A 22,951-nucleotide genomic window follows, 5' to 3' on the forward strand; every position below is an offset into this window, starting at 1 on the left:
AATTAATGACTGAGCCTACAAAATCATGACTTGAAGCCTTTATAATGCAATCCTATACATCATAGGATTGAGTCCTGTTGAGTTTAATAGGGTATACTGCTAGGCTAATGGAATGCAGCCTTAAAACTCAAATTTCCTTGAGAGAAATATTACCATTGATCAAAGGTATTGCCTTTTTTAAAAGACAAACACAACCGTTTGCAATTGTTTTTGTACATAACAGAGTTCCAAAAATCCCTGCTTACGATGCAGTTCAGCAGGTTCACTGGTATGGTACACTCTCAAGAATGAAGACACATGAGAGGTGAAGAATTAACTAGTGAGATGTGAAATAGTGTTCCCATATTATATCCTCTGCTTTATCACAGAAGTAGTAGGGATCAAAAGACCATTCAGTTCTTCACACGTCAGCCACAAGAAAAGAGCAGATGCGCTCCCATCAGATGTCAAAGAAATAAACAACTATCTGACTTTTAGAAGGCATCTGAAGGCAGCCCTGTTTAGGGAAGTTTTTAATGTTTGAAGTTTTATTCTGTTTTTAATGCTCCATTGAAAGCCACCCAGAGTGACTGGGGAAACCCAGCCAGATGGGTGGGGTATAAATAATAAATTTTTTTTTTTTAATTATTATTATTATTATTATTATTATTATTATTATTATTATTATTTCCCAGGTGTTGTGAGCAGGTGAATCAAGGCATACTACAATTCTAGGCCAGGCAACCCTACCCCTGCTCATTCCAGATATATTCACAATGCACACATATACACACTTGACCCATGGTTAGGTTTCTACTATAACCAAAATATAACAAGCCAGTTCCTGAGCCTGTGTAACAGCTACCTACTACTAGACTCCCAAAAGGAACTAGGGAATTAAATTCCATGCCTCCAAAACTTTTCTACTTTCCCACTATTTGGGGCACAACAAAGCAAGAACAACAACTTGTGGTTTCAGAGCAGTGAAACAGTTATATGATTTAGATTTTTCTAGAACAGATGTTTGTAGTACTAAAGGACACTGGTGCTGCTATGGGGGCAAGCAATCCCTTATAAAGAATGCAGATGTAATTAGTGATAGAGGAGAAATTCAATTAAGTTTCCATTTAAAGCCAAATGTATCAAATTCACACTTTAAAAAAAAAAGTGAACCAAAGCACAGCTATCCTTCAAAATTCGCACTTATCCGAACGTTGTGATGTGATGAAGTTCTCCAACTAGCCGGTGTTTACAAAAATGTACGTATTAGGAGAGAGTGTGCACAAAAATGAAGCTCTTAGTGAAAATAGCATGTAAAAATGCATTATATTAGAAAAAAGTATGCAATAGTAAAAACTGCATATAAAAATATGTCTATTAGGAGAAATTCACACTAAAATGCAGATGAATTTTCATGAGAATTCTTTTTTTATTAAAAAAAAATCACAACTTGCTGCAAATGTAGAAAACTGAATTTAAGACAGGGAAACTGAGAAACTGAGAGAAGAACTGAAATTGACAGATCCTTTCATCTCTGGTCATAACATTTTGTAATTAAGATGCTCATTCTGTTTTATGTGGCTGGGGGATAGGAATAATCCTTTAAAATAAGAGAATCTGGCAATGTTAAAGTACACCGAGAAACTTTTAACAGTTCCCTTTCTGCTGAAATTATCCATTTTCCTGTCTCTTAGATCTCTGATGGTTTGCTTCAGTAAATGGAAAACTGGAGCATAGTCCAGCCCAAAGCAGCATTTTCCTGTGATATCTCCTGAATTTATTAAAGTTTCACATTGTTACCTTCAGTACATTGGGAAGTTTAACTTACCAGCTGCTGACACTGCTCTGGTGGCCCAAGTTCTGTACCTGCTTCCTAATTGGCAGCTTCTGTCGCTTCTTGAGTAGGGAACTGTGGTTGATTTAGAAAATAAGGAGGGACAGTGTTTCAAATGACTTAAGAAAGAGAACAGGAACAATCACTTCGTTCTGGGGTTGTTGGTTTTTTTTTCCATTTTCTTCTCTCAGATGAGTTCTGTACCTTCAGAAAGAAGGAAGGAAGGGAGGGGAGAGGAAGTCAACAGCCCTTTAGCTTTCCTGCAAAAAAAATAAGGAAACGGCAGATAGCCATCTCATTTTCTCTCAAACAAAATGGTTGGAAAAATAAATATCACTAAACCAAAAGAAATTCCTCAAGTATTATATCTTTATGATGGATTTCGTAGGGTGTAATTTATAACTCGATGGGTGGAATGCGATCAAAACAAACACAATGTTCCAAAACGTAGAGCCTTGCCTTTGGGGAGTAAGATGCCCATATCTAGAAGCATTTTAACAGCCCTAGCCAGAAGAATATACAGGCAGGGAAAATATACAAGGCAATTCAAAGACGGGGGAAAGATCTCGGTGTACACAAATAAAACTAATAGCCTCAATAGTACATTTATTAAAGAATAAATGTACATAAAGAAAGAAAATGGGTTCAGGCTTTTTGTGTGCTTTTGATGAGGTGATAATATAAATCTGAAGTGCAACCATAAGCATGTTTATTCAGAAGAAAGTCATATATATATATATATATATATATATATATATGAGAGAAAATTGCTGTGGCGATCATTGTGCTCTTGCCAGGAGGGGCAGATCTTTTGCCCCTGTGTAAAAGGGATGGTTACTACAGGAGTTCTTCTGACACATGAACATGGCTTGAGCAAAGATAGGAATTATTTGTGACACCTCTCATAGCATGTATGGCTGATCATTCCTTTCTGTTTTGAGCCTGAATCAGTTGCTGCCACAGGAGTAGCCAAACTAAGCCTCCTGGTGTATATTTTGCTCTAGGACAGGGGTAGGCAACCTAAGGGCCGGGGGCCCAATCGCCTTCTCAATCCAGCCCATGGACGGTCCAGGAATCAGCGTGTTTTTACATGAGTAGAATGTGTCCTTTTATTTAAAATGCATCTCTGGGTTATTTGTGGGGCATAGGAATTTGTACATATTTTTTTTCAAAATACAGTCTGGCCCACCACATGGTCTGAGGGATGGTGGACCGGCCCACAGCTGAAAAACGTTGCTGACCCCTGCTCTAGGATGCTTAGTTTGGTGAGAATCAGAGTATACAATTCCACAGTTAATGCTAAATCCATTACTTCTGGTCAGTGCTTTTGGGGGGGGGGTACACATACCCCTAAACATTTTGTGAATCTTTGTACTTTTGTCCATTTACTGTATTTATTTTTCCTGATTTGAACTATAAAATGGTGATTTTTCTTGACTCAAAATGAGAGTACCCCTAAACATTTTTGTTTTAGGGAAAAAAGTGCTGCTTCTGGTAAATGAGCCATCATAGCCACTAGAAGGCCATGAAAATTCGTGTGCTGGGCTTTGTAGACTCATCTACCCATGTACTCTCTGAAACCAAATGGGTGTACTGGTTGCCAGATGTGACTTTTTTCCAGCTCTCCTACCCCACTATTCCCCTCCTCCGCAGATCTGTCTCTCCCTATCCCAACCATTAGTCAGCATTTTGTGGCTACTGAACATGCTCGATCCCATTGGGCTGTTTGGGGGATTCACCCACCAAGGGGGATTCACATACATACTTCTGGAGTTCCCCTAGGCCTGCTGACATCTCTCCTCTGTGGGTGAATGACATAAGCAATGACACTCAAGCTTAAGCATTAGAAATAGCATGAATTTTGCTTCTTCTGGTTTTGTTTTCTAATGGAGGAATCACACAATCGCCAATCACTTCAGCATGGAGTGACTCAGCCCAGGATCAGTTCTACTATGTGATGATAAGGCCTATGCTTCTCCATTAGAAAACATATCTGAAGGTGGTCAGGAGGACCACTGGTATCTACAAGAAAATGAAACCATGAGAATCTTCCCCCTTCTCCAGTCATTTTCATGGATGAAAATGTGTTGCATTCCCACTGCTCTAAAGAAAGGCTCTTTTATATGCATGTGGCGTAGCAAATGAACACATGCCAAGCTTCAAAGTAGTTATCAGCATCAAGAGTTGAAAAGGGACATCAGCCAGAATAATTACGTAGGTGAAAACAAGAGCAGAGTCCTTCAGTCTGTAGCATTTCCTCAAAACACACAAAAGAAAAGAAGTTAAAAGAGGATCGTTTTGAAGCATAGTTTGCTTAGACTAGCTTTGTTTAATGGAAGAGCATTTTGTTGAAGCTCACAGTAAGGGTGAGTGTGTGTAGAATTCGTTCCCGTAAACAGATCTGATGGGTTTGGGAAGTATTAGCAATGGCTGTATTTCTTGCCATTCGTAACTATGAATACAGTGGACAAATATAAAGAGCATTTCAGATAGGTCTAATATTAATACATAGTAGGGAAAATTAATGCACACTGATTTATCCTTCCATCACCTGTTCAACTGACAGTGCACCTCCATGTCCCTTGTAAAAATAGGGTGTAGAAATATGTATTGGTTGGGATAACCAGTTTAATAGTATTACCATGCCAGAGAAACATCTATGTCTGTGAGAGCTTGCAAAAGCACAGGGCTTTCAGAAAACTAGCATATCAGGGAGGATATCAGTATTCCTCCCCTCCCCCATGTTTTCTATAGGCAGACAAGGATTGTGGCTGTATCACAATATCACAGGCATCTTCTCAGATCAGCCAAAAGGGGGAGCTTCTCGTGGAAATTTAAAACAGAAGCAGGAAGTGTCCTTTTTGTGATTTGTAGAATCATACTGAAGGGGGCAATCTGCCCTTGAAGTTGATTTGGAGTTATGACCATCTGTGATCTGACTGGCTGGAATCCTCCATGTGGGCAGTCTAGGAAACAGCCCTCAGCCAGTTGCCAGTCTCCCCTTCTTGAGTAAAGCCTTAAACTGCTCAGGACCACAATACCTCAAGGGCCGTCTCTCCCCAAACAACCTGACTGGGACCCTGCGATCGTCATCTGAGGCTCTCCTTCGTGTGCCTCCTCCACAAGTGATCTGGAGAGTGGCAACACAAAAACAGAGCTTTTCTGTGGTGGTTCTTCACTTGTGGAATGCTCTCCTCAGTGAGGCTCATCTGACAACTTTGTTACTTATCTTTTGGCACCAGGCAAAAACATTTCTCTTCTCTCAGGCCTTTGGCAAATTAAACAATCTGTGGCCTTTTAAACTATGTGTGGAATATTGTTTTTGTTTGCTTTTATGGTATTTATTTATTTATTTATTGTTTTGTAGACCACACTGTGATCCTCTGATAAAGGGTGGTATAGAAATAATAATAATAATAATAATAATAATAATAATAATAATATCAATAGACTTCAGTGACATCATTATATAGTTGTGACTGATTGGCTACATAGTATCATGGATGATGGGGATGCAGGTGGCGCTGTGGGTTAAAGCACAGAGTCTAGGACTTGCCGATCAGAAGGTCGGCGGTTCGAATCCCAGAGAGGGTGTGAGCTCCTGTTGCTCTGTCCCAGCTCCTGCCAACCTAGCAGTTCAAAAGCACTTCAAAGTGCAAGTAGATAAATAGGTACCACTCCGGCAGGAAGGTAAACGGCGTTTCCGTGTGCTGCTCTGCTTTGCCAGAAGTGGCTTAGTCATGCTGGCCACATGACCCGGAAACTGTACACCGGCTCCCTCGGCTTGTAAAGCGAGATGAGCGTCGCAACCCCAGAGTCGGTCACAACTGGACCTAATGGTCAGGGGTCCCTTTACCTTTACTTTATCATGGATGATGAGATCATCAGACAAGGCATGATTAGCGTAGCCCTTGCAGAAAATGATTGATCACACAGATCAGCTGTTTGGCAAGGAGAGGAAGCAGAAGAGAGCAAATTGTCAATGTTCTGAAAGCTTAAGCGAGTAGATTGGGAAGCAAAACACACATTTCAACCGTCATTTACCTCATCCAGGTAGGGAACAGATGCTCAGGAGGCTGCTTCCGTATCCCTTTCCCCACACATTGCTTCTTAGCTAAAACAAGTTATCTTGCTCATTTCCATGAACGCAGGGCACTGAATAAACACACTAGCTCTTTTTCAAAATTCTGTTGCAAAAAAAGCCAGCATTCTGATTCCTACGGTGAGTCATAAATCATAATGTGCAATAAATTATTTTAATTCTACTGGGATGCAAACACTAACAATGAGGCATTGTGGGCTGTGTGCAAGAACTGCGCACAAAGCTCTGGCTCCAAAAACCAGTGTACTGGGAAGTGCTCAATATTTAATTACCCTTCACAAGAAGGGAAGCGCAGAGGAAGGTGAGGCAGAAAATATGCTGAGGAATAAGAAAGGAAGGAGGGGGTCATATATCATGTAACCTGAAGAGCAGTGGGCAAATCTGTCAGATAGATCAGGCTCGCAGCAGTTCCGCTAGGTCAGCTTGCAATTTTGAGCATGTGGGAGGGCAAATAGGAAGCAAGACCTAATCAGGGCTCTTGAGCCTTGAGTCTAAATTTAATTGGCCCTGCTACGGAGTGAGAAAACACCCCCAACAAAACAAAACAAAAACCGGACTAATTACAGGATAGTAGATCAATCAATGGGGACGCAGGTGGCGCTGTGGGTTAAAGCCTCAGCGCCTAGGGCTTGCCGATCGAAAGGTCGCGGTTCGAATCCCTGCGGCGGGGTGCGCTCCCGCTGCTCGGTCCCAGCGCCTGCCAACCTAGCAGTTCGAAAGCACCTCCGGCTGCAAGTAGATAAATAGGGACCGCTTACCAGCGGGAAGGTAAACGGCGTTTCCGTGTGCGGCTCTGGCTCGCCAGAGCAGCAATGTCACGCTGGCCACGTGACCCGGAAGTGTCTCCGGACAGCGCTGGCCCCTGGCCTCTTAAGTGAGATGGGCGCACAACCCCAGAGTCTGTCAAGACTGGCCCGTACGGGCAGGGGTACCTTTACCTTTACTTAGATCAATCAATTATAGTGCATTTTATTATAAGCACTTTATTAAACAGTAGTGATACAAATGTACTTTAAAATGTAACATGTTGCAATAATAATAATAATAATAATAATAATAATAATAATAATTTATTATTTATACCCTGCTCATCTGGCTGGGTTGCCTCAGTCATTCTGGATGGCTTCCAACACATATAAAAGCATAATAAAACATCAAACATTAAAAACTTTGCAATACAGAGCTGCTTTCAGGTGTCTTCTAAAAGTCGGATAGATGTTTATTTCCTTGACATCTGACGGGAGGGCGTTCCACAAGGTGGGTGCCACTGCCAAGAAGGCCCTCTGCCTGGTTCCCCATAATTTCGCCTCTAGCAGTGACGGAACTGCCAAAAGGCCCTTGGAGCTGGTTCTCAGTGTCTGGGCTGAATGATTACACCATAGCTGTAATGCAAAATATGTCAAAATCATAAATATATTAGGAAGGTGACATTGGCTTCTAGTGATGTCCTAGTTGATGACGAGCAATGCTCTTTAGAACAGAGAATTGGGATAGGCGGTCATAACATACATGCAGCTGTCATTTACCTGTGAAGTTCCTCATCCAGGTAGGGATGCTCACCCCAAAGCCTGCCTCCATATGCCCATTAGGCCTATTATGAGTCAGAGATACTTATCCCAACAGGATAGATAAGTCATCAGAGGGATCAAAGCTTTGACAGGTCTCCTTGGATATTCCACAATGAGATACTGCTATGCCTACCACAAGAGACATTTCAATAGAACCAAAACAGTGCATAAACTCCTTTTTTAAAAGTCCTAATGAAAATCCATCAGCATTTTAGTGAGAAGTACTCCTACTAGACAGGGACGCGGGTGGCGCTGTGGGTTAAACCACAGAGCCTAGGACTTGCCGATTGGAAGGTTGGCGGTTCGAATCCCCGCGATGGGGTGAGTTCCCGTTGCTCGGTCCCTGCTCCTGTCAACCTAGCAGTTCGAAAGCACGTCAAAGTGCAAGTAGATAAATAGGTACCACTCCGGCGGGAAGGTATGTGCTGCTCTGGTTCCCCAGAAGCGGCTTAGTCATGCTGGCCACATGATCCGGAAGCTGTATGCCAGCTCCCTCGTCCAATAAAGTGAGATGAGCGTCGCAACCCCAGAGTCGGTCACAACTGGACCTAATGGCCAGGGGTCCCTTTACCTTTACCTTTTACTCCTGCTAGACACATTGAAAAATTTGGAAAACTGCAAAATTCGAAGAATGGCTGTGTTTCAGTTTGCATATTGTTTCAGAAAGTGTGAATTAAGTACGTGTACCTTTAAATATGAACCGAATCAAAACCCATACTCAAGAATCTTCTCCTGAATCTTCTTCTTCAGAGAGAATGACTATCAAACCAGCTTAAGGCTGTGGTGTAAGTAGGGCTATAACGGGACCATAATTTTGCTGTTAGGCTGACCTATCACAGTCACTACCAATGAGAACACCACACTGGCACATGCTCTGGGAAATGCAAATGGCACTTGAGCTATTTGCACTTTCCGAGAGGCTCAGCATGGTGTCTTGCATCCTAATGGACTTATGCCAGACATCCATTTACTTACACCTAGACTCTGGAGGTATGTGGAGGGTTGGGGCTAAGCTTGTTATGGATGCATCTTACAAAAACCCTTCACACTTTCAAGGAGAGGAGGCAGACAGCCGATGAAGACGTATATTTATGGTTCCTTTCATGCAGAATCTTCAGACTATGATTTGATTTGATTTTTTTTACAGGGAGGAGGCAGACAGTTCATTGCAGTCTGCACCGAAGGATTCTCATCTCGGGGGCCTAAGGAATAGAATTATGCATTAGCAACACTTCACAACGCTGTACTGGGGAGGCAGAAGTGAAAAGTTAACATTCATTCTGAAAGTGCAGGAGAAAATATAGGTCAGCCCAGCAGAGCGTAAATAACCAGGCTGGAATCTGATTAAGACTTAGCCACATATACTTTCCCAAAAGCACCACTGGATCGCTGACTCCTGCATCCTTTCCCATGTAGGTTTTGGTATTCCCCATATTTGTAATTTTCATTCAGATTTATAGCCTACACTGGCTGGGTGTGTTTGATTTTAAAGTAGAGCTCTTCTGCTTTGTATTCCATATTAGTAACAGAGAGAAGTGAGTCGTCCAAGAATAAGAAGTGCCCTTAGCATTATTTGCAGAAATGACGGTAGCATCTCATATAAGAAGAAAGCGCTTCCCAAGGTTGATCATATGAGGTCACCATGTGTTAATTCAAGGACAGAGTGCCATCTATTGACTTTAAGCTTAGCCAACACCTGGAAGAATCCTACAAAGAGCATCATCCTAATAAAATCTCAGTTTGCGATAATAAAGAAGTCCTAAAGGTTGATCATGATTGTTGCTCATGGAGCAATCCAAACTATAAGGAGCAAGAGCATTTCATGCTGGTGTTAATTATGATGGTGTAATTTACTCCATTCCAAAGCCCTTTCAGGAACGAACCCAAGCTCAAGTCTAGCAGAGGGAAAACAGGTCTTGAAAACAGGGCTCGATTTACACCACCTATTTTGCTGGTTTACTAGGTCATGTGATAAATAGAGCTGAATAGAATTTGGAACAGTGGTAAGTCTCTCCTGCCTCACTTGAGCCCCTCCCCTCCCCCAGAACATCCCCTTTTCATGATTTACCCTGACCTTAGCTCTGCCAGGGCTCAACTGGCTGAGTTCCAACGTGACCTGACATTGTTGTTGTTGTTTAGTCGTTTAGTCATGTCCAACTCTTCGTGACCCCATGGACCAGAGCACGCCAGGCATATTCATCCCAAATAATGAAGCACATTGCCTCTGTCCATCTAGTGTAATCCTTCTAGTGCAGCGCACCGATGTAACATGACGTCATGATGTTATGTCGTGAGTGCCATTGGGCACCCATAATCTGGAGCCCAAGTCGGCACCCCTGATACCACCCAAATAAAGGGTGGCATCTGACGGCCCTCTAGTATTAGCTGACGTTAGGCCAGAAGGACAATGGGCTGTGTTGAGAATGTCTCACTTGGAACTGCCTTCATTCTGACCAATGTCCAACAGCTGTCTGGGCTAAAGGAGCTGCATGATTCCTATGCAAACCCCCAAAGATGAAGGCTGGGAATGCCCATGAACCAGGCAGAGGGCCTTCTCAGTAGTGGCACCCACCCTGTGGTATGCCCACCCATCAGATGCTAAGGAGAAGAGTAACTGTATAACATTTAGGAAACATCTGAAGGCAGCCCTGTATAGAGAAGCTTTTAACAGTTAATGTTTTACTATGTTTTTATATGTGCTGGAAGCCGCCCAGAGTGGCTGGAGCAACACAGTCAGATGAGCAGGCTACAAATAAATCATCACCATCATCATCATCCATTGGATCATGGGGAAAGGTAGGAGTAAGGCAGTCTCAGGGCTGCTGGTGGTTGCATGTGTGCACCTAAGGGGAACTGGCTTCCTGGGAAATGTACCATTTTTCTAGCCAAGGCACCATAACTTGTTTCAGGGGTCTAACATAGACTACACAGATCTCCCAGCTAAGTTAGCCACTTTGAGCTTTTTATGAGGAAAGGTGGGGGTACAAATGTTTTAAAGAAATAAAACGTTGAGCATGAAGTTAGTTGCAGACATCCGTGAATGTTGCAGCTTCAAAGCTAGGAATTCCTCAGCTGTGAAACAGCCTTTAAACTGTTGAGTTTGGGCATAGTTTGCCTTTTCTTTCAACGGAGTTCTACGTGCTAATTGAAACAAGAGCGACAGCCCTGTTTATCGCACTTATCAAGCATTCTTTCTTCCTGCTCCCCAGTGAGTTCATGATGTCAGTGGTTATCTAAACGTGACACCTAGTGTTCAGCTGTGGTGGCAGTAATTAAAAAGAAATCCTTGGGAAAGTTCAATGCACTGCACTTCAAATCATTTCCAAAACGTGGTATCGTGATAAGGTAATCTTGACTACAATGCAAGTTTAATTTTCTGTTCTCCCACGGATGGGATGTCATGAAATGACTTCTTTCTTAAAGTAGGAAACAAAATGAAGGAAACAAATGTGACAAGGCAGAAGACCATTGCAGATTTTTAAAGTTTGCAACCAACGAAATCCTCAATAAAATAATAATAATGATAATAGAGTGGTACCTCGGGTTACATACGCTTCAGGTTACATACACTTCAGGTTACAGACTCCGCTAACCCAGAAATATTACCTCGGGTTAAGAACTTTGCTTCAGGATGAGAACAGAAATTGCGGCATGGCGGCAGCGGGAGGCCCCATTAGCTAAAGTGGTGGTTCAGGTTAAGAACAGTTTCAGGTTAAGAACGGACCTCCGGAACGAATTAAGTACTTAACCCGAGGTATCACTGTAATTACGAATTGAGAGGGGCAGGGGATCTTCTCAAGTGCCAAGGAGGTATGAGGCATCTACCCATTCCAGGCTTTCTCACCTCTTCCAAAATTCCCTCTGAGGCTGCTAAGCCATTAGGAGGAGCCTGCAAGGCTGCAGCATCTCACCAGCGCTTCCTTCGCCCAGCTGCATCCCCCTTCCCTCTAAATGCCAGTCAGGCTACTGGTGCATAAGTGGCTGGTGTGGCAACTTCTTCCTCCATATCTGTCCTCCCAGAGAGGTGCTTAAGCATGTCTTTGGACAGCTGTCTAGCAGCCCTGGGTGAGCAGAGGATTCATTGAGCTCTGTGTTTGCTAAGATAATTTAAATATTAACAGTTGCACTTTCAGTAGCCTAGAGCTGCTTCCCAAATGCCTCCTGTGCCTTTGCTGGAGGAATGAGATTAAAAAATCTAAATAAATAATAGAGCTTTCTATATTTACACACCAGTGAGCTGGTGGCCCTATCGGTGTTCCCACCCCGTGCTGAGCAGTGGCAGAGGCTCAAGAAGGAGCAGTGACTGTGCTAATGCCCTGGAATGGGAAGAGGATCGCTTGTGGACTTCTTTGACTCCTCTGTCCAGGAATGAATCCCGGCCACATAGCCAAATAATCTCAGGCATACAGAATTAAGGCTTAACTCTGGGGACCCCTAGTTTACATAAGTGATTGCTTTAGGGAAACAAAGATTTTAAATCGGAAAGCCAGCTGCATAGCAAGGACAACTGCTTCTTCATTAGAGAAGCCTCTTTCATCGGGGCTATTAATATACACAGCTTCAAATGTGCCACACAGGAACCTGGGTTCGTTCAAGTGCTCCTGTAACTGCATTACACTGTATGCAAAGGAGAGACTGTGATCTCATTCGGCGTCAGCATTGGCCTGGGTTGGTATGTGCATATTAGCCACTTAAAACGCAGTGAGGTAGTTTTCCCCAACTGCATTTAAAGTTGCTTTTCCACGTCACTGTATACACCAGAGAGTGGGCAGGGTTGCCCTATTACCTGATTTATTTTCACCACACCAAATTCCTGTTCAAGGAAACAGTCGACTGAGTGTGTACAACAGCTTTCCCAAAAGAACACGCCTCATCAGATGGAAGCTGGAAAACACACCAAACAACAGTATTTCTTGAAAAACTATAAAATAGCAGTGCATCACAAAACCAGGATACATGTGTTACAGGCCATACTCCCATGCAAATCCCATGCAAGAGCACAGAACCCAAAAGATGTACTTTTTTTGGAGCTGTGCTCTCACAGCACCCAAAAATGCACGTTTTGGGGAGCAGCATGAGATTGTGATGCAAGGTCTTGGCGCAAAACCATGCAAGATCATGGCACTCAAAATGGCCACTGAACTCTTTCAGGAAAAAGCAGGCTGTACCGTTTTTCCAGGTCACTTGCAGGGTATGTTATTATGGGTAATGTTGTATGCCCTCTGCTTCAAACACCAGCAGCGGGAGCACAGAAGAAGAAGAAGAGGAGGAGGAGGAGGAGGAGGAGGAGGAGGAGGAGGAGGAGTTTGGATTTGATATCCCGCTTTATCACTACCCGAAGGAGTCTCAAAGCAGCTAACATTCTCCTTTCCCTTCCTCCCCCACAACAAACACTCTGTGAGGTGAGTGAGGCTGAGAGACTTCAGAAAAGTGTGACTGGCTCAAGGTCACCCAGCAGCTGCATGTGGAGGAGCGGAGACGCGAACCCGGTTCACCAGATTACGAGCCTACCACTCTTAACCACTACACCACACTGGCCAGAGTAAAACGTCTAAGTGCAGCCCAGCCTTCCCACCACACCTGCTTTCTGTTACACTGGGGGAAACTTGCTGCAGACCTGCCAGGGGACTCTATATAAGCCTGTTATATAAACCTTTGAGGGTGCTACCAGATTACCTGTTTAGTGTGCATTCCTCCTGATTTGTTTGCAAAGAGGCTAAATGATGCTGCATCAAGCAAGTGTTACCCCACACTTCCCAGTGCATTTTTCCATCACTTTCCTTATTGCAAGAAAGCAATAGTTCAGTGGGAGAAGCAGAGCTGTCGTGCAAGGCCTCTCACTGAACTATTATAGCACAACCCAAATTTGCCAGTACTGTATGAGATTGAATCCCACCTCAGAATAGCTGTGGCCTAGAGGTGCCCTTAGTTACCAGTACCTTTGCAGAGCCTGAATCCTGTGTAGTCGAAGTTCTACAGACAACATGGCAGGGTGCCAGGATACATGCAGGAATCCCAGATACTATCCCCTGCTCAGAGCTCGGGTGCATGCAACAATATATTCAGGCACATGTAGCTCCATTTATTCAGGCCTTGATGCATATCCCAGAGAAGGGAATTACACAGTTGTACAGGGGGAAACATATGGGCACAACCCTTATTGTTAAATAAACAACCTGACTGCCGGGGCAAGGCTGTAGTGATGAGCTTGCACTATGAGAAGATTGCCATGCACGGGGTTATGTAAACTTCTGAGTAGTGATTAAAGGTCACCAGACATCATTCTGAGATGGAAGTATTAGACATGGAGTTTCTCAATCGCAGCACCTGAAAGGAGCCCGGCCAGTCCTGGTGATTCTTCAGGTCTACAACAGGATGACACAACCAGTACAAAAAGTTCATCACATATACGCCAATTGTCCTCTGCTTATTTGCATGCCACATTCTCACAAAGGTGAAGAAGAAGAAGAGTTTGGATTTGATATCCCGCCTTTCACTCCCTTTAAGGAGTCTCAAAGCGGCTAACATTCTCCTTTCCCTTCCTTCCCCACAACAAACACTCTGTGAGGTGAGTGGGGCTGAGAGACTTCCGAGAAGTGTGACTAGCCCAAGGTCACCCAGCAGCTGCATGTGGAGGAGCGGAGACGCGAACCCAGTTCCCCAGATTACGAGACTACCGCTCTTAACCACTACACCACACTGGTGTGCTCAAATTGTCTCACAGCATATCAAACGAACAATATCAATCCAAAAAATGTATTGGAAATGATCTTAGGTCACATCCACGCCTCACATTTAAAAGCACATTAACAGCCATGGCTTCCCTCAAACAATCATGGGGACTGTAGTCTATCCCTCACAGAGCCACAATTCCTAGCACCCTTTACAAACATTGATTTATATTGTCTATAGAAGATTCTCACTCCCAGCTTCTTGAAATCCCAATGACTTCCATTTCCACAGAAAGTCTGGAAACCCCATTCACTGTTGTTATACAGAGATATATCAGAGGTAGCTTCCATGTCTGTTTGCTGGGTTTTTCCGTTACCTACTCCTAAGTGCTGAGACTGAATCCAAGAGAGAATGCAGAGGACAGAGGGCTTCATAGGGTCACTGTTAGACTCTGTGGGTATTGATGAACCTTCCAGGTACCTTTGAAAATATTAAGGAGAAATGGAGGTGATAAAAACACTGAAAGGCAATGTCCCCTACTGACAGCCTTCCCATTGCCATGCTGCACCTATCTGTAACTCCCATTTTGCAGCTTAGGTTGGAGTGATGAAAGATTTCATCTATGCAAACAGTATTATACAGTACATAGTGGACTGAGGAGACCTGTGGGTTCAAATTCCGACATAAGCCATGAAGCTAACTCGTTACTCAAAGGACAGCGATCTCAGCCTAACCTTCCTCACAGGGTTGTTGTGAGGATAAAAATAGAGTGTGTGTGTGAAACCAGGCACACTGCCTTGATCTCCTTGTAGGAAGTGTGGGGTATAAATTCAGTCATTAACTATTATTGGTAATATATAATTTTAGATCAGCACCAGACCCATTCACTGGGGCCCAGAAGAAACTTAGTGAGTCATCCCGCATGTTGAATATTAACAGAGGCAGAGCTAGGTGCTCTGGCACCTGGGGGCGGGACTAGCTGCCTGTGGGGCAGGGCTAGCCACCCGTGGGGGTGGGGCTAGATGCCCACGGAGTGGTGGCTAGCTGCCCGCAGGGGTGTGGCGAGCGTCACAGGGGGGTGGCGCCCTGATGTCACCCCCCCACGGATGACACCCGGGGCAGACTGCATCTACCGCCCCCCCTTCCTCCACCAGCGAGTATTAATAGTCTCACCAGACACCTAGAAATAAAGAAAGGAAAGTTTAAAAATCTGTAAGTCATCACTGACATCTCATAAGAATAAAAAGCTATGGAAAAAGAATTGGTAGAAATTTAGTTTGCATTTTGGGGGCTGCTGCTCATATATTCTGGACAACTTTCTTGGGTATCTTATTCTGCTCTGCATGTATTCACTCATCTTTAAATTATGTATGGCAGAATATTCATGGTCCATTAAAGTGTCATTCTTATCTCTCTCTCTTTAAAGGAAGAGTTTCTTCATCAGTGCTTTAGGATGCAAGGATGACTTCTTCTATTTTAAACATGTCACAAAATGACTGCGTGGCAAATGGTGCGATCAAACTTTGAGCTGTGAAGCCATCACTACGGCTGATGCATTCAAACCTCTGCATAGGAACAGTTGTTCATCACAGCTATATGCAAAACATGCATTATTTTCATTACCACTAGGGAAAACAAATCTTAATCATTTGGAGGTACCTTGTATAATGCAAGTGGATTCCATCAAGAAACAACCTTAATAAATTAATGAAACTGGTAGGCAGCTGTACCACCTTCTGAATAATAATGTGTATAGTTCATTTCATTTATCGTTATGTGCCTTGGTGAAATGCTTTTCATTACTGTTTGCATGAGTCATCTAGTTGAGTAGAACATTTGGTTCCTTAAAATCATCTCCCCTGCCTCCACATTTTTAAGGCTGAGACATAAAATTATATGGAAACAGCGCAATAAAGTGAGGCTGGTATGACTGGGGGGAAACACACAGAGGAACTTGATGGAAGTCCAAACTTGGTTTTGTGCTCCAGGGCTTTCCTCCTTCAAGGGCCAATGTGCCTAAGAAGGCTAAAGCATTTCACAATTTAGTTCCCAAGACACAGAGGACCAGAGCCTTATGGTAGCTTAGCAACCATCTGCTTATTCATGAGCAGATATTATAGCGACACAGAAGTATCCACTAAGGAAGCTGATGCTTGATTCACAGCAACACTGTTCCAGGTGGTTGTTTGCTTTACCTCGAAACCTCTTATTCACTGCCAACTCCCAGCTGCTGCATTCTTCCCTTGCCTCTCCGCAGCTCAAACCAGGCAAGCCATTTACAGGCTCTCTCAGGTGGATGTGACTTTAGACCCAACAGTCCAAGGGACTGTTTTAGATGGAGAAATCTCTTCAACCCAAGGCCTGCTTTCCCTTCCCAGCAACCTTCTGAGGATCATGTGCTGGGGCTGGGCAAGGCCGGTGAAAACACTGGGTGGAGCAATTCGTATGAAGAAGAAGAAGAAGAAGAAGAAGAAGAAGAAGAAGAAGAAGAAGAAGAAGAGTTTGTATTTGATATCCCACCTTTCACTCCCTTTAAGGAGTCTCAAAGCGGCTAACATTCTCCTTTCCCTTCCTCCCCCACAACAAACACTCTGTGAGGTGAGTGGGGCTGAGAGACTTCAAAGAAGTGTGACTAGCCCAAGGTCACCCAGCAGCTGCATGTGGAGGAGCGGAGACGCGAACCTGGTTCCCCAGATTATGAGACTACCGCTCTTAACCACTACACCACACTGGCTCTCTACCTTTGTTCAGGAAGCTAGTTTCTACATCCACACAGCTCTCTGTCCTCCATTCAGGCAAATGACAAGTATCAGAATTCAAGGACACACAGACCACACACAAACTTCTGTTGTTGGAATCCATCAGTCTCGAGAGACATTGGAGTGTGCCTCCAGGAGTGAAGTGAAACTGCTGCATTAGCAGCACTGAAGTGACCTCTCCGGGGTACAAGCCTGGGCAGTGTGTATGGAGCTCCTGGGCTGCTGCCCAGGCGACAAGGTATGGTCCAAAGAAAAGCAGAGCAATACGTTTGGCACCAGCTTGGCTACAGGAGTTGCTGGAAGGAGATATAAAAGGCGCCATCCAAACTCCAGATTTGACTTGTGTAAGGCGTACTCCTTAGCCTTTTCTTCTCCCAAAGATATCCCTCAAGGCAGCAGAGGTTTAGGGTCATTTTCCTTCTCCTAGATGGGCTACCTTTCCAAGTTGATGAGCCCCATCTGCCTCTCACTTCCCTCTACAGTGCTACCTCGGGTTACAGACGCTTCATGTTACAGACTCCACTAACCCAGAAATAGTACCTCGGGTTAAGAACTTTGCTTCAGGATGAGAACAGAAATTGCACGGCGGTGGCGCAGTGGCAGTGGGAGGCCCCATTAGCTAAAATGGTGTCTCAGGTTAAGAACAGTTTCAGGTTAAGAATGGACCTCCGGAACGAATTAAATTCTTAACCCGAGGTACCACTGTATAGCATGTGCAGAAACCACCTTCTTGACCGTTTGACCCACTATTGGTCTCACCCACTCAATCTGCCAGAGCCTGTCTTCACATACGAGGAAGTCCCAAACTTATAGAGGGTTTGAGACCCATTGGTATAGCCAGCCAGTCAAAGCCATTTCCAGGAATGTGGCTCACCTGCTGACAGCTTCTAGAAGCCACAAGTAAGAGCTGAGTGCAAGGTGGGACAAAATGGACAAACTACCCCATGAAGTGTGTCCATCCCCCCACACCAGAGGTACTACTCCTCCCCTAACACCCCAACACAGAGACATTAAAAACCCTCAAAGGGGACGAAAAGCAGGGCCAGCGAGAAATGTGGTCTGGGGGAAGTGGGTGTGGCTGGGGAGAGTCTTAAGAGCCAGTTGAAAAGGACTTGAGGGCCATATTTGGCCCTTGGTTCTGAGGCTTCCCCTCCTTGGCTTGGATAAAAAGAAGCCTCCTGGCACATTATACCCTTTCAATAATCAAGCCAAACCAAACGAAAAGGAAAAACAGCGAAAATCATCAAAATTGTCTTGAAAGCCTTAAAAGATGAAATCCCACATGGATCGCTGACAGCATGCAAGAGTGCTGTAGCGGAATTTCTATAGTGATAAGGAGATTTCCCCCTCCTACTCATGCATTTACTTCTGAAAAAGGGACAATTACATAGAGGCAAATTTGAAATGAAAGAACACCTACACAAAACGAAGTACATTTTGTCGGCTAAGTTCCCCGAAGTGAGAATAAAGCCTTGGTGAAATCTGGACTCCTTCACAACAGTGTGAAAAGCAGTTCTCTCAGGCAACCCCTGTGTCTGTTGGGCTCCGAGCGCAATCAGGTTTAGTAAAAAGGGGAAAGCCAACCTCTGCGAAAGAAAGAGTGTTCCCTTTCATAATTCATCTTCTCCTTGCAAATTAACAGGTAGCATTAGGACTACAGGAGATCTAGCACCAAGCAAACTGGGCGTTAATGTCATCCTTAAGTAATGATGCTGAAAGGGTAAGTTCAGAGATTGTATGACCCAGCAGCACTTCAACGGACTTGCATAAAACACAAGAGTCCTGATCTTCTGAATGAACTCTAATTCTACACCCTTTTTTCCTTGGCTCTATTATTATTATTAGTAGTAGTAGTAGTAGTAGTAGTAGTAGTATTAACGGCTTCCAACACAATATAAAAAAACAGTGAAACATCAAACATTTAAAACTTCCTGATATAGGGCTGTCTTCAGATGTCTTCTAAAAGTCACATAGTTATTTGACATCTGGCAGGAGGACGTTCCACAGGCAAGGAGCCACTGCTAAGAAGGCCCTCTGCCTGGTTCCCTGTACAGTGGTACCTCAGGTTACATACGCTTCAGGTTACATACGCTTCAGGTTACAGACTCCGCTAACCCAGAAATAGTGCTTCAGGTTAAGAACTTTGCTTCAGGATGAGAACAGAAATCATGCTCTGGCGGCGCGGCGGCAGCAGGAGGCCCCATTAGCTAAAGTGGTGCTTCAGGTTAAGAACAGTTTCAGGTTAACTACGGACCTCCGGAACGAATTAAGTACTTAACCTGAAGTACCACTGTAATGTCATTTTCTGAGGGAACCTCCTGAAGACCCTTGCAGCTAGACCTCAACATCTGGGCTGAACAATGGGGGTTACATTACTGCCTACTAACATCATCATCATCATTAAAAAAGGTACTCACCATTCAGCATCAGCCTAGGACAGCTTAAAACAATTGAAAATTGAAAACAGTTTTAACAGATTGTGCTGTTAGAGCAGGAGTTTGGGGCAGAAGTCCAAGGTCCTCCTAGCAGAATTATCGGGAAGACACACACAATTTTACGTGTCCTCAGCCCTCTTGCAGACTGACAAAGGACCCCTAAGGAAGGGTAGGGTTAGGGTGTGTGATTTATTTTATAGCAGTGATTTCTGCATTGCAGGGGCCTGGACTAGATGACTCTGTAATTCTACAATTCTATGATAGTCCTATTTATTTATTCAACTCTACAATTCTATGATAATCCTAGCTAGCTAGCTATCATCTATATCATCTATCTATCTATCATCTATATCTATATCTATCTATCTATCTATCTATCTATCAATCATCTATCATCTATCATCTATCATCTATCATCTATCATCTATCTATCATCTATCATCTATCATCTATCTATCTATCTATCTATCTATTTATCATCTATCTATCTATCTATCTATCATCTATCTATCTATCTATTTATCTATCTATCATCTATCATCTATCATCTATCTATCTATCATCTATCTATCATCTATCTATCTATCATCTATCTATCTATCTATCTATCTATCATCTATCTATCTATCTATCTATCTATCTATCTATCATCTATCATCTATCTATCATCTATCTATCTATCTATCTATCTATCATCTATCATCTATCTATCTATCTATCTATCTATCTATCATCTATCATCTATCTATCATCTATCATCTATCATCTATCTATCTATCTATCATCTATCTATCTATCTATCTATCATCTATCATCTATCATCTATCTATCTATCATCTATCTATCATCTATCTATCATCTATCTATCTATCATCTATCTATTTATCTATCTATCTATCTATCATCTATCTATCTATCTATCTATCATCTATCTATCTATCTATCATCTATCATCTATCATCTATCTATCTATCTATCTATCTATCATCTATCTATCTATCTATCTATCTAATCTATCATCTATCATCTATCTATCTATCTATCTATCTATCTATCTATCTAATCTATCTATCATCTATCTATCCTATATAAGTGGCCTTATTGTCAGTCAATTTAATTTAGGATACAAAAAACCTCATGCACTTACAATATTTTCTGGTTGCATTTTTAGCAGCAACCAGTGACCCTAGAGGTAAACATTTTGCAGAAATAATTCCCCTACTTGGAAATGCCTCTTTCCCATGTTTATACAACAATCAGCACTGTTCAGTTCCATGATCAAAATGTGGACTTTGGGAGCTACCATAATATAAATATTTACTGAGGTCTCCATTCTACATCAGTTAGGCAGGCTGTCATCCCATTAAGTTTGGACTTTTCTAAAATTCAAAGGAAGTGAACCTTTTATGCAAGGTCACGTTTTGGTGCTCTGGTATTGAAACTCCCTTGGCCTTCATTGGTCCAGTGAGATCATTGCTTGAGCAACTTTTATTTAATGTGCATAGGAGAAGCTGCTGTTTGGTTTTTGAATCCAACATATTTACAGGTCATCTTACTCCCCCCCCCCCTTACTGCTAGGTCCAAAGTTTTTCTAGCAAGCACTGAACTACCTTTGCCGCATTCCACTTGCATGAGTTTTGCATTTGCTCTACAATCTATACGGTGCTTTCTAACAATTCCATGTGCAGCAATTTATATCTGCCACTAGGCGCAAACCTTCTTCTCTGTTCATGAATTGTAGCATTCCAGACAAAATTTTAGATCCAGCAAGAGGGATGTTACATAACCATCTGGGGAATAGTGAACTCATTGTAGAGTGCCATTTCCACTGAGTGCTCAATTCATTCAATAGTACAGCATACATCGAGGTTGCAACTTGATGCATTTTGAAATGATGTGTTGGAATTTTGCCACATTGGAGCATCTTTCCATACCAAATTTACCAACAAGGAAAATCTTGTAGGAATAGGGGTGATGTTTAGCCCTATCTTGTTCCATTTGGTACACATATAAAACTTTTGTGATTATACAGTAGTGAGTGTCAGATTGCAATGGGAGTTTGTCAAAATTCTGTTATGAGATTGCTGTGTTATTATGGTGTGTGGTGTTACCACCAGGGCTGAATCACAGTGTGACAAATGAAATTTAGGAGTGTAGGATCAGTGGTTCATGTTTCCTCAATGGTTGGGAGACACCAGAGATTCTCGAGTGACTGAAATACTACGGAAAGGCAACTCATCACACACACACACACACACACACACCCAGAGAGAGAGAGAGAGACAGAGACAGAGACAGAGACAGAGACGGAGAGTCTTTTTGGTGGTGGCAGCCTCATATATATGGAACTTCCCCCCAAGGGACATAACATCTGATTCTTTCAGCGCTGGCTTTTAAACAGGCCTTAAAAGCAGTTCAGACAAAACAGGATTTTAATTAGGGATTTGCCTGTTAAAAATGTTGTCCGGGAGGAATTTCCGAAAAGCAGCTTAACAACTTTGTCAAAAAAGCTCCGGATTTTCACTTTTTGAAATATGGCAACCCTAGTGACAATGCTGAAGTGTAGTCCACTATTTGTTTTCCTGGCGTGTCGTGAACTTCATTGTCATGCCAATATTTACAAACCAACAATGCTGAAAGACATCACTCATTCAAAGGTAAGCTGGAACACACTAGTGTTGCAATTAATTAAATGCTGGAGAAGGTCATGGGAGCCTAGGAAAGAACTCAGGAGTATCAGTGACGGGTGGAAGGACAGCAGATCCACTCTTTGAGAACAAAGTAAGTTTAGGAATGAAATACAAGTTTCCTAGGTGCCAAGTCTACTTAGGCCTCGCCACTGACAGCCCCAGATCTGCCTAGAATGATAGATCTGTTCTCTTGGTTATACTTATATTTGTCTGTTTTTTTGGAGTATGTATTTGGAGTTTGCCCCCCTCCCCTAAAAAAATCCTGCCAACACTCAGGATCAGCAATTTAAACTAGTCTCAGAAATAGTGAAATTGATAAAAAAAAATTGTGTAATGCAGTTCCAGTGATCTCTTATTGTTCATCAGCCCTAAATATTCCTCCGTGACAGAAATTCTTCCTACTAATTCCATGTTTAATTAATTGACACAGCGGCTAATTTTAGAAGCCACACGCATGTCAGCTGTTTGATCATGGATAAAGAATACAATCAGTGTAAGGGATATCAGTAATGAGTGCCCCATGAATCCCTCAGACATTTCGAATGAAACAGCAAAAAGAAAAAAAGTCTGAACTTTCATAAACGAAGTTTACACTTTTAGTGATCCCTAAGAACTTTTGAAGGCCATACAGATTAACTGTGGTTTGTTTTTTTTAAAAAAAGCAAGCAGTAGACTTGACTTCAAACGTGAAATAAAACATTGAAATTACTCTGGAATATTATTTCTGGAAACAAATGAAAATTTAATTTCACTTCTCTGCACTTTTGGCTCCAGTGATCAATGGCCCTTACAGCAGCTTAGCCAGGGTAGTGATCTGGAATGGTTCCAATGTTGGGAATTATATACTAATGGAGCTGCATCAGGTTTCAAAGTTACATTTAGCTTTCATGGACTGAGATTGGATGTCCTGGC

At 42.8% G+C, this 22,951-nt stretch overlaps 1 protein-coding gene across 1 annotated transcript in view; it reads right to left on the minus strand.

The window, feature by feature from the left end:
- Window positions 1-1,966, minus strand: part of ZNF366 (zinc finger protein 366) — a 32,916-nt gene extending 30,950 nt beyond the window's left edge. Inside the window, exon 1 of the mRNA XM_079995483.1 lies at window positions 1,808-1,966. The gene's annotated coding sequence lies outside the window, so the exon portion shown is untranslated. The remainder of the gene's footprint in view (window positions 1-1,807) is intronic.
- Window positions 1,967-22,951: the final 20,985 nt, after the last annotated feature.

Source organism: Podarcis cretensis (assembly GCF_951804945.1).
Source record: "Podarcis cretensis genome assembly, chromosome: 11".
NCBI lineage: Eukaryota > Metazoa > Chordata > Lepidosauria > Squamata > Lacertidae > Podarcis > Podarcis cretensis.